The sequence below is a fragment of the Lepidochelys kempii genome, chromosome 1 (assembly GCF_965140285.1).
Source record: "Lepidochelys kempii isolate rLepKem1 chromosome 1, rLepKem1.hap1, whole genome shotgun sequence".
In the NCBI taxonomy this organism is placed as follows: domain Eukaryota; kingdom Metazoa; phylum Chordata; order Testudines; family Cheloniidae; genus Lepidochelys; species Lepidochelys kempii.
Genome location: NC_136380.1, coordinates 220,330,995 through 220,343,007, shown reverse-complemented (window position 1 = coordinate 220,343,007; position 12,013 = coordinate 220,330,995). Strand labels below are relative to the sequence as shown.

Sequence of the window (12,013 nt, the reverse complement as noted above, 5' to 3'; positions counted from 1 at the left end):
CAAGGTGACAGCCTCCAAAATGAAGTCCCAGCTTGGTAAATTGGCACTGGCTAGCCAGGTTCAACCCCTGGATGTGTGCTTTATAGATATGAATAAATAAAAATTACTATTTTGATTAGTAAATTATATTGAAGTTGTTAGAACTTGACAGACAATATATTGATAGTTGAATCATAGTATAGGCCTTGTCTTATGGATTTCATTGATGAATTATTGTGTTAAAACCAATGTTCAATCTGAACACCATATCCACAAACACTAACATCAACCTTATTGTGGGTCTCAGTATAATATAAAAAGCCATGCACATAAATAGTAGTCCAAATTCTGACCTGAAATACCTTGTAGGCTTCAGCTATAAAATGAGGACAGAGGTACTGACCCACTTTTTGTATTAAGTGCTTTGAGATTCTCAAGCCATGCCTATGCTATAAAATTAAGTTGACATACAGCCGCCACAGTAACTATGTCGATTTTGCATGTCAACACTACGCTCCTGGTGTCGGTGGTACATGTCCTCACTAATAGCGCATCGATGCAGAGAGCAGTGCACCAGGAGTAGCTATCCCACTGTGCATCTTGCCATCATGTAGCACACAGTGTTTTAGTGCATCATGGGAGCAAATGAGTGGTACGGGGGTGACTGGGAACATGGGATCAACGTCCCATGATGCAGTTTTCTCCATCCTATCATTCCATGTGCGTCTCTTTTAAAAAGCTCTGCAAACCTGCACATCCACCATCTCTGCGAGAAGCATGGATCCTGCACTGCTCTGCTCTTCAGTATTGTGATGAGCATTACGACCACAACATGCCTGATCCTGAAGTATTTCCAGAGCCATGAGGCGGAATATGTTGATTCCTTGTAGGCTGCCTTGCTGTGCTCCAGGGAAAGAAACAATTCAAGGTTGTTGTTGGCAGTCATGGAGAAACTTCACACAGTGAACCGCCGGTTCTGGGCCTAAGAATCAAGCACTGACTGGTGGGATTGCATCATTGTGCAGTGGCTGCAGAACTTTCAGCGCCTAAGGACATATTCCTGGAGCTGTGTATGGAGCTCACCCCAATCCTCCAGCGCTGTGACATCCAATTGAGAGCTACATTCACAGTGGAGAAGCGAGTGGTGATAGCTGTGTGGAAGCTGTCAACGCCAGATTGCTATTGATCAATCAGGAATCTATTTGGTGTTGGAAAATCCACCGTGGGGGTTGTTGTGATGCAAGTGTGTGGGGTCCTTAATTGTGTCTTGTTACGAAGGACTGTGACTCTGGGCAACATGCAGGACACGGTGGATTGTTTTGCAGTAATGGAGTTCCCTAACTGCGGTGCGGCAATAGGTGGCACGCATATCCCTATTTTTGCATCAGACCACCTTGCCATGGAGTACATCAAGAGAAAGGGGTACTTCTCTATGGTTTTGCAAGCACTGGTGGATCATGGGGTCGTTTCACTGACATCAACACAGGCTGGTAAGGGAAAGTGCATGATGCACACATCTTAAAGAACACAGGCCTGTAGAGAAAGCTGCTAGCAGGGACTTTCTTTCCAAACCAGACAATTACCACTGGGGATGTTGAAATGCCAATAGTAATTTTGGGAGACCCAGCCTACCCCTTGCTCCCATGGCGTACACTAGCCAGCATGACTTGAGCAGGGAGTGCTTCAACCACAAGTTCAGCAGGTGCAGAATGTCAGTTCAATGTGCCTTTGGCTATTTGAAAGGCCGCTGGCACTGTCTACTCACAAGATTAGACCTCAGTGAAGAAAATGTCCCTATAGTGATAACTGCCTGCTGTGTGCTTCATAATATCTGTGAAGCAAAGTGGGAGCGGTTTCTGCAGGAGTGGAGGTGGAATGGCTTTGAGCAGCTAGATACGAGGGCTGTAAGAAGAGATCAGCGGGGGGCTATACAGCTCAGGGAGGCTTTGAAGGACCATTTTAACAATGATCCACAGTAACGCATGTTGCTGTAGTCTGCTGTGCCTGGCACCCTAGTATGAACATTGTAATGAGTGTTCTGTATGTGGTAATATAGTATTGCAAACGCACCTATTGCTGTTATTTATGAATGACGTCAGTCTGAGCCAGCATATATTATGAACTAATAAAGATGAATTAAGTTTCCATAAATAGACTTTTATTCTGAACCCATACAAAGATAAGAACGGCCATACTGGGTCAGACCAATGGTCCATCCAGCCCAGTATCCTGTCCTCGGACAGTGGCCAATACCAGGTGCTTCAGAGGGAATGAACAGAACAGGTAATCATCAAGTGATCCATACCCTGTCATCCATTCCCAGCTTCTGGAAAACAGAGGCTTGGGACACTTCATAGATGATTTTACATCCCTGCCATCCTGGCTAATATCCATTGATGGACCTATCATCCATGAACTTATCCAGCCCTTTTTTTAACCCTGTTATAAGTCTTGGCCTTCACAACATCCTCTGGCAAAGGGTTCCACAGGTTGATTGTGTGTTGTGTAAAGAAATACTTCCTTTAGATTGTTTTAAAGTGTTGCTTATTAATTTAATTTAGTGACCCTTAGTTCTTGTGTATGAGAAGGAGTAAATAACACTTCCTTATTTACTTTCTCTACACCAGTCATGATTTTATAGATCTCTATCATATTCTCCCTTTGTCATCTCTTTTCCAAGCTGAAAAGTCCCAGTCTTACTAATCTCTCCTCATATGGAAGCTGTTCCATACCCCTAGACATTTTTGTTGACCTTTTCTGTACCTTTTCCAATTCCATTATATCTTTTTTTGAGATGGGGCGACCAGATCTGCACACAATATTCAAGATGTGGGCGTACCATGGATTTATACAGAGGCAACATGATATTTTCTGTCCTATTCTCTAACCCTTTCTTAACTATTCCCAGCATTCTTTTTGCTTTTTTGACTGCTGCTGCACATTTAGTGGATGTTTTCAGAGAACTATTCACAGTGACTCCAAGATCCCTTTCTTGAGTGGTAACAGCTAATTTAGACCCCACCACTATATATGTCTAGTTGGGATTATGTTTTCCAGTGTGAATTACTTGCATTTATCAGCATTGAACTTCATTTGCCATTTTGTTGCCCAGTCACCCAGTTTTATGAGACAAACATATTTAAAACTGAATGAAACTTTATAAATACATGGGAAAGAACTTCTGAAAAGGAAAGAACAGTCATTTCCATTTCACAAACACACATACACTGACCTGTGAGAGACACAGTTGGTGTATGTGCAGCTGTGACTGTCTGTACTTTCCCCCAGGGTGGAGTGGTAAGGGTATGGCACTGGCCCCGGATGCCATGTAGTAAAGGAAGGGGTATGTGGGGAGGTCCTGGAATGCAGTTCTCTGTGGGCTGCAGGGGGAGACAAGAACGGATCTGTTGAGCCTGAAGGTCAGTCAGAGACTGCAGCATGTCTGTTTGCTCCCTGAGAAGGGTTATTATCTCTTGCTGCCCATTTATCTTGTCCTCACTATCCCTGTCCATTTTGTCCTCCAACTTCATCCTCCAAGCCCTGTGCTTGGTAACTGAAGCATTGAGGCTTTCAGGATCTCCTGGAACATGTCTTCCCTTGTCCTCTTCTTTCTCCTTTTCTGGCTGAGCCGCTCCGCTGGTGTGGATGGAGAGACCCTCAAGGCCACTTTCGCCACTGCGAAAGAAACAGTGGACAGAGGTACTATTGTGAGTGCATTCACTCCACTTGATCACACAAGTTACAAGCGCTACATTCTCACTTCTGCTTGTGACTTTAGCTGATATCTCACTCCGGAGGGTAACGGAGGCTGAAAGGGAACAGCTCCTGCATCCATCCGGTGCAGACCGAGTGTGTATGGTGCTACCCTGTGTACTGCAGTGGTGCCTGCTGAAGTAATTGCTGAGTGGTGTGGGAAAGCATCCTACTGTGGCAGAAGAACTAGGGCAGCCCTCCCCAGAAACCTTTGGCAGAGGATTGCAGACTGCCTCCAGGAAAGCTTCCTCGAGATCTCTGTGGAGGATTCACAGGCCTTCAGTGCACATAAACAAACTGTTCTGCAGGGCTCCCTCTGCCTAACTGTTGAGAAGCAGATAGCAACTCTACCTCTTGGTTATTTCACTACCTCTTACAACGTGACTAAAAAAGAGTAAATGAACAGATGTGTCCCTGCAATATCAAAGCAAACTACATACTTACCAGAGGTTCCTTCCCCTGCATCAGGCTCACCAGCCTTGGACTGCTGGGACTTGCTTGACTGCTCAGGAGTCAAAAAGAGGTCCTCACTTGCAGTGATGCAGTGCCACTGGATCCCCTGGTCGCCTGTTCCCCATTCTCCTCCTCCTCTTCCTTGTCCAACACTTCGTTCTCAGGGTTCACTGTGGTGGCCTGTGACTCCAGCTCCCCCGAAGTATTCGTGGGGTCTCGGGGATGGTGGTTGGGTCACCGCCGAGGATGGCATGCAGCTCCTTGGAAAAGTGGCATGTCTGCAGCTGTTTGCCTCCCTTGCCTTCTGGTTTGTCTGTCGCAGCTCCTTAATGTTCACACGGCACTGCTGCGTGTCCCACTTGTAGCCCTTCTCCCCTTCTACCGTTCATAGATGTCGACATTTCTACGGCTGGTTCGGAGCTGTGCCTGCATAGCCTCTTCTCCCCACAGGCCCAGGAGATCGACCACCTCCTGTGTACTCTAGGCAGGAGCGCGTTTGCTGGGTGGAGCCGGCATGGTCAGCTGGGCAGTTGCTATGTGAGTTTTCCATGCCAAGCAAACAACAAATGGAATTTAAAATTCACAGGGCTTTTAAAGGGGAGGGGCATGTACCTGGCCGCTGAGCAGAGTTCAAAACAGTGACCAGAGCGCTCACAGTGCGGCATTGTGGGCCACCTCCTGGAGGCCCCTAAAGTCGACATAAGTTATGCAGTGTCTACACTGCCACTGTGTCAACCCAACTACGTCGACCTAAGCGATACACCTCTCGTGGAGGTGGAGTTATTCAGTTGACGTAGCGGGTGAGTTACGTCGACAGGAGCAACATTGTTGTGTGGACACTTACAGAGTAAAGCAGCTTATGTCAACCTAACTCTATATAGTGTGGACCAGGCCTCAGATGTAATTGTGACCCAGAGACCTTTTGATGCCAACTGGCAGAGGGTATAACAGGTGCATATGGGTTACAGGGATCCCAGGGTCTGGTATTTTTAGTTCACCAAAGAGTGTCATGTGAGGACTCAAAGACTATGTGTCACCCTGGTCTTCAATATCACTGCGAAATGCATGTACAGATGTTGTGTAAGGAGTTATGTATATGCACTGAAAATTATGTTCTTAAGGTCAGCATTAAGGGAGTGGTCACCAGCAACAGTGAAAAGCAGGTTTTCTTTCAGACAAGGAACGTTTATCTGTCTGGCTGTTTACCTGTAAATTAAGTATTTTATGGTTCACAGTAGGCTTCCACTCAAAAGATCGGGCTGCATGCTAATGAAGGATTGTGAAATCTTCAGAGAGGAAATTAACAAGAAGAGGTAAACAGAAATCAGCTTGTTTAGGGGTAATACAAGAACTTTTGAAACTGTACCCAAGGTACAGATGAACCTCTAGATATTTGTTCAGTCTGTAAGGACAAGCTGTCAGCGGGCTTGATTTTTATGAGAACGAGTCTCTGCCAGACTGGTTGAAAATGCTGGGAAAAGAACTTGGGGTACGCTTTCTTGCAGGAGATAGACATTCCTTGTTAGTTAAGTTTAGTTTTCAGAAAGCATGTTATTATTTTGTTTTATATGTAACCATTTGTTTCCAGTATTCTTACTCACTATCACTTGAATCTCTGTTCTTTGATAATAAATTTATTCTTGTTTTCACTATAAATACATCTAAATGCTGTGTGTTCAGCAGAGCTGTGTTCTAAGGTATAACTAGTGAGCTGCGGTGTACAATTCCTTTGGAAACAGTGAGCCTGGTAATTCTGGGAGAGTTCAATGGATAAGGGGCTGGACTCTACAGGGAATGCTCGGAGAACTTGGGGTTGGTGTGTGCCTATTGTTAACCTTTACAGAGCAAGACATGTGGAGGCCTGGGGGCAGTACTTGTGCTACCAGAGACTGGTGATTTCAGGGAGCTGATCCACCGCAGACGCAGACAAAACTTCCTCACGCTAAGGGCAGGGTGCCTCACAGCCCTGGAAAGTGTCATTTTAGGGCTCTGCATAAATTAAATGGATCTTTATTTGTTTTTGCTATTAATTATTACTATTAAAAGGTATATAATATTATAAGAGTATTCTGAAACTGACTTAACTGGGTGAAGATTTTCAGGATTTACGTTACATGCAAAAACTCTGCAGTTATGTAGAGAATTGGGTTGTAAAGCACTGAGATGGGTACTTGGCTGTGCAAATGCCTGATTTGTTTTAGAAAGACATTCTGCTTTGCAACTTTGGCCCTTAATGTTTTAAAAGCGTACTGAGATCTTTGTATGAAACGTGCTTTATAAATGCAACGTTTTATGATATTCTGCAAATGGATATCCCCACTCTTCGAGTTTTTTATGTCTGAACCTGATCTGCACTATTTTGCCATCAACTTCAATGAGAGTAGCGTAGGCCCTGTTTGAAGGAAGGTTAGCATGGCTGGAAACTTCTGTTTGGTGATAGGGAGATGTACACACTCGATGAAATCTTCCTAATGTGGCGGGTTCATCTGTGCTAGTAAACTCCTTTGTGACCTTGGGGCTCATCCCTTGATTACCTTGCATTTCTGTCAATCTATCTGCAAAAGCTGTTTGAAAACGAGATATTGTGTCTGATGATACATTTATATGCATTTGCTTAGGTCTTGTCCAGTGAACACAAGCACATCAGTACCAGTTTATGGAAAAGGGAAACAGACCAGAAACAGAAGACCCAATTCTATTGTAACAAGCAGTTGCCGGAATATGCTATAATAGACTCACTGGGCATTTTAACATAAAACCAGTCATTTTACTAACTGGTGGAACATGATGTTCCAGTTACTACTTCTTAAATATGTGAATGTTGGTAACGGACCTAGAATGCACATGTGTTCTTGAGCATGGGATTTATCTGAATATTTTAGGGTTTTTGGCAGAAATATATTTGGGGCGAGAGGCCCAGCCCTCACCATTAAATGATCAATTCCCTGACTATAGAAAGCGTCCATCCGTTTCCCAGCAAGATGAATAAAAGCAAAAGTTCTCACCTTAAAATAACTAGACAGATTTGTCATCACCAGCAGGACCATTAAAAACAAAACAATCAGTCCCCCTACACACCTCTTGCAAAAAAACCCAATAGAAATACCCCAACATGTAATGGCTGCAGCATTGTAAAAAATCCAGATTTTTTTGCTTCACCTCCCATCACCAATAAATCCAGGGTATTTAATTTCTTTTTCTCAGTGACATGTACGGTACTCCTTCACATCAGTCTTCCTGCTCCATTCTTAGCAAACCGGGTATTCAAACTTCACATCTCTCCAAGAGCAGGAATCCTGTAGGTGTCAGTCCCTTGCTTTCTGATAAGAATGTAGCATGTATGCAGAGTATAAGGAGGGATAGACAGTACAATGCACCTCATACCAAAAAAGTTGGTAGGAGGTCTAATTTTAGGCCTGACATGGGGTCGCCAATTTTGGTTGGACGTATTCCTGGAAGTTTCATCACATGACATAATCTTCAGTTAAAGATTAATCTTCAATTCCCAAAGACTCCAGGACAATCCTGGAGGGTTGGCAACTGTAGCCTGCTATCCTCAACAGGACTCCTTTTACAATAAGGCAGCAAAGTCTTTTGTAGATTTACCAAAACCAGAGAAAACGTGGTTTTGGTAATTAAGCGTCTTAATATGGGTAATTCCAGCTGGCATGGTTTCTACATGAATTCTTAATACAGGATTACGGGCAAGCCTTCTTGCTGTGGTATGGTGCATAGATAGTGTGCACGAATACCTGTTGTTGGAGTGCAGTTAGCATTTTGAAACATGTCCATTCAGTGACTGATCCAGTGTGCTGACAGTACATGTAGTCCAGTGGATAGGGTACTTGACCATGAGTCAAGAGATCAGCATTCTATTCCTGTCATTGCCACTGACTCACTGTGTGGCCGAGTGCAAGTCACATAGGCCAGCATTTTTAGACACGACCTCTCACTTTAGGCACTGCATTTCGGGGGGGGGGGGGGCGGGGGTCCAACTTGAGGCACTATCTCGAGTTTCTAAGTTGCTGAGCATCCCCTGCTCCCATTGACTAAACTGGAGTTGTGGTTGCTCAGTGCATCTGAGTATTAGCTAACTTACATTGTTACTCATTTTTTGTGCCCACAATATACCTCTAATTTCCAGAGGACAACAGGACTATACACAGAGTGTGGGTATGAATGCAGAGAGACAGAAATAAGGGTGTTTCATGAAAAGTGAAGATGAAGAATTACCTTCTGGTCAGATGTCCTAAGAAAAACTGACCCCAGGAAATTAAAAGGAGTATGCTGTGGAATGAATACATGATCTACACTCTCCTTCTTCTGAGGCTAGGGTACATCTTAGAGGGCTGTCTCATAATCAGAACAGTACAGAGTGACTATATCTGTCATTAGGTGCACATTGCTATTTCAGACAGATTGCCATAAACTAGTGCATGCCTCTGGGGTTCCTCTAATTTATGATAAGGGCTACAGTGATGCCAAAGAGCAGGCCAGATTCTGCATAGTGCAAAGGTGACTTAAAAGACATCATTGTCCCCACTGCACTTCATGTGACATACAGCCTAGAATCTGGTCCCTGAATTCTGTGCCAAAGCTTTTCCAAAGGGACCTTGTGTAAACTTAGTTCCTCTTCTGTAAAATGGGGAGAATGGAAGTTGCCTGCCTCCTTAAGGTAGGGATACGAGGCCTTGCTCAGTAATGACTGTGAAGTGCACAGGCTTATTAACACCAATAAGTGAAAGAGATGACAGTAGAACTTATGGTTTCTCCCTGATGCCCAGCACACCTTTCCTCCAGTGGAGCAAGTATATTGAAACAGGAGGTAGAGTGTTGGCACCTCAAGCCAAGGAGAATGTCATTTCCCTTCACTTTAATCTCTGCCTTCTCCTAGGCTTAGAGGCCACAGCATCTGCTACTCCATCTGTTACATCCACATTAAATCTAGCACTCTAGCTCTACTCCTGAGGCATGTTTCAGTGTAGTTGGTATGTCAAGGCGCTTTCTGGGGCTTTTAGCAGCAAGGATCTCATGGGCTCTACTGAGTATGTACAAATGACAATTTTCGGAGGCTTACAACTTGGTTATGTCTCGGTGTATGTTCCTGGGGAGAGCATATGGCACCTGACCCCACAATTCTCCTAATCCAAATTGGAAGGTCATGCTCCAAATCCTGAAGGTGCTAGAACTCTTCAGAGAAACTGTTGGGATTTTTTATTAACTCTTGTCAAACTACCTGCTTTCCCTAGCCTCATTCTTGGAAATGGCTGAGCTGTTTTTGCTGAATTTTTCCCAGATCAATTCAGCCTGAGACACAGAGTAAACATGGCAAATTTCAGCCCAAGGAATAGAAGTTTGGCAAAGTGACAAGCAACTGAAAGCACTGGCTTATAATGGAAAGTGTTAGGCAACTTGAATTATGGGAATCCCCAATTTCTTCACCTATAGTTAAGTGTTTAATATCAGTCTCACCGATCTTTGTTAGGGCATCCATCTCTGGAGCACAGAGCCATGGGTTAAAGAAGCACATAGCTATGACAAACACAGAGAAGTAACAATCCACCCACTGCATGTCACATGGGCATGACACTGCAACACAGATTTTAAGTATTGCCTTGCTCTCTGCTACTGATCTAACAATGGTATTGATCAACGTTATTCTTGATAACAGTTGATTTTGACTATTAAGCTGGAAAATACGATGCCATCCTGGTCCAGTTATGCCCAGGCAATAGTGATGAACTGGCCTCTTGTTACTGATGTTCTAATGGTGCCGCCATGCTCTGTACCTAGCTTACTGATGCTAGAATTGAGCTGTAGCTCACGAAAGCTTATGCTCAAATAAATTTGTTAGTCTCTAAGGTGCCACAAGTCCTCCTTTTCTTTTTGCGAATACAGACCAACATGGCTGCTACTCTGAAACCTAGAATTGGGTAGTGGCCTCCACATCCTTGGTAAGTTTCTTGTTCATGATAGGACCAATGTCTCATCCAATCCACTCTTCCTTGTATCTGATCAGCATAACAAACCATCCTCTTGTACTCTTTTGCTGGTATATATATATATATATATATGTACAAATAATGTTTGGGAATGGTGCTCCAGGATATAGGCATGGTAGTTTCTTTGCAAAGAGAGGGTGTGACTTTACTGCTAGCATTGAGTCTCCAGGGTCCAACACAAAGTGGTAATCCTGGCACAGAATGAATTTTATCACCTGGAATAATCACACCAGCACAAATTGTATGAAGCACATAAATGTCACCTATGGAGCGGACATGCCCAGACATACATGACTTATGCTTTCCCAGTCAGGCTAGGACAACAGATGTACATTGCAGGCCAGGGATGAAGCATACCTGTGTGCAGACTTCAAACTCTACTGGTTGCCACTATGTGGGTGAGAGTGAGGGGGCTTGCCAGATAGGTCCCTGGTTTGATCCGTTGTGCTGCAGTACTTTGTTCTGTTCCTGACTCAACCACTGACTCCATGTGTGACCTGATGCAAATCACTTCTCTGTAACTCAGTTGCTGAGTCTGTGAAATGAGAATAAAGATACTTATCTAATCCTCTGTGCAAAGTGCTTTGAGGTCTGTGGCAGAAACATGGTTATGGATATTTGTAGTTTTCTGATATTACTACAGTAGAACCTTAGAGTTACGAACACCTTGGGGATGGAGGTTCATAACTCTGAAATGTTCAAATGAACAAAACATTATGGTTGTTCTTTCAAAAGTTTACAACTGAACATAAGACAGCTTTGAAAATTTACTGTGCGGTAGAAAACTGCTACTTTTAACTCTCTTAATTTAAATTAAACGAGCACAGAAACAATATCCTTATCTTTTTAAATCTTTTTTTTAAAACTTTCCCTTTATTTTTTAGTAGTTTACATTTAACACAGTACTGTACTGTATTTGTTAATTTTGGTGATAGTGGTGGTGGGTTTTTTGTTTTTGTCTCTGCTGCTGCCTGATTGTGTACTTCCACTTCCAAATGAGGTGTGCGGTTGACTGATCAGTTTATAACTGTGGTGTTCGTAACTCTGAGGTCCTACTGTATTGTTATTGTTACTATTTTAATTTTGCCTGCACCCTGAATAAGTGTGCCATTTTCAGTGAGACATAGGTGTCCTAGCTTTGGCCTGCTCTTTCCCCTGTTGTTGGAATCATTTTGGTTGTTTCAATTTGAATTTACTCCGTGGGTGGAAGATGGTCCATGCAAACTGCTGACAATGGTCTTGGTGCTCTGTGCCTTGGATTGTCTGGTGGGTCGCTTCGCAACTGCATTTGTCCTTTTTCTACCAGGGTTGTCTTTCATGAAGCTCAACTATCAAGCAGTGTTTGGAGGCAGGATTACATTTTTGGGAGTCTGGATACAGATTCTCTGAGCTAGGGGGCATCTCCTTTTTACCTCTTCGTTGCTGACCCTTCTAAAGAAAATACTTCAGTGTTCTATAGTAACGGCCTACTTCATTGCAGTGCTGTAAGATGTAGTACTTTGGACCATTACTGCAGAGTACTGTAGACTTGATTTTATTAAAGGCATGTTTCTTCTTGCACAGGTATGATATACATTTTGCCCTGCAGAGGGAATGCAGGAGCTACTGCAGAGCTAGGTATAGTCCTGCCTTTGGATTTATACCTGTCCTGCAGGATATTGCCAATGAATACCTTGAGTTCCCATTCCAAAAGGCACTACTTTCTTGCAGGAGAGTTAGAATTTTAAGGTGCCAAGATCGTAACAAATGTGGTATTTGCTTTACTCCACCCAAAGGACTGCATACGTGGGCTGCTTCTAGTGATGTGCATCCTGTTTCCCTTCATA

The 12,013-nt window shown here is 43.6% G+C and overlaps 1 protein-coding gene across 2 annotated transcripts in view; it reads left to right on the top strand.

Moving 5' to 3' along the window:
* The window catches only part of CCND2 (cyclin D2), a 55,867-nt gene that overhangs the window by 37,596 nt on the left and 6,258 nt on the right, over positions 1 to 12,013 (top strand). The window lies entirely within an intron of this gene.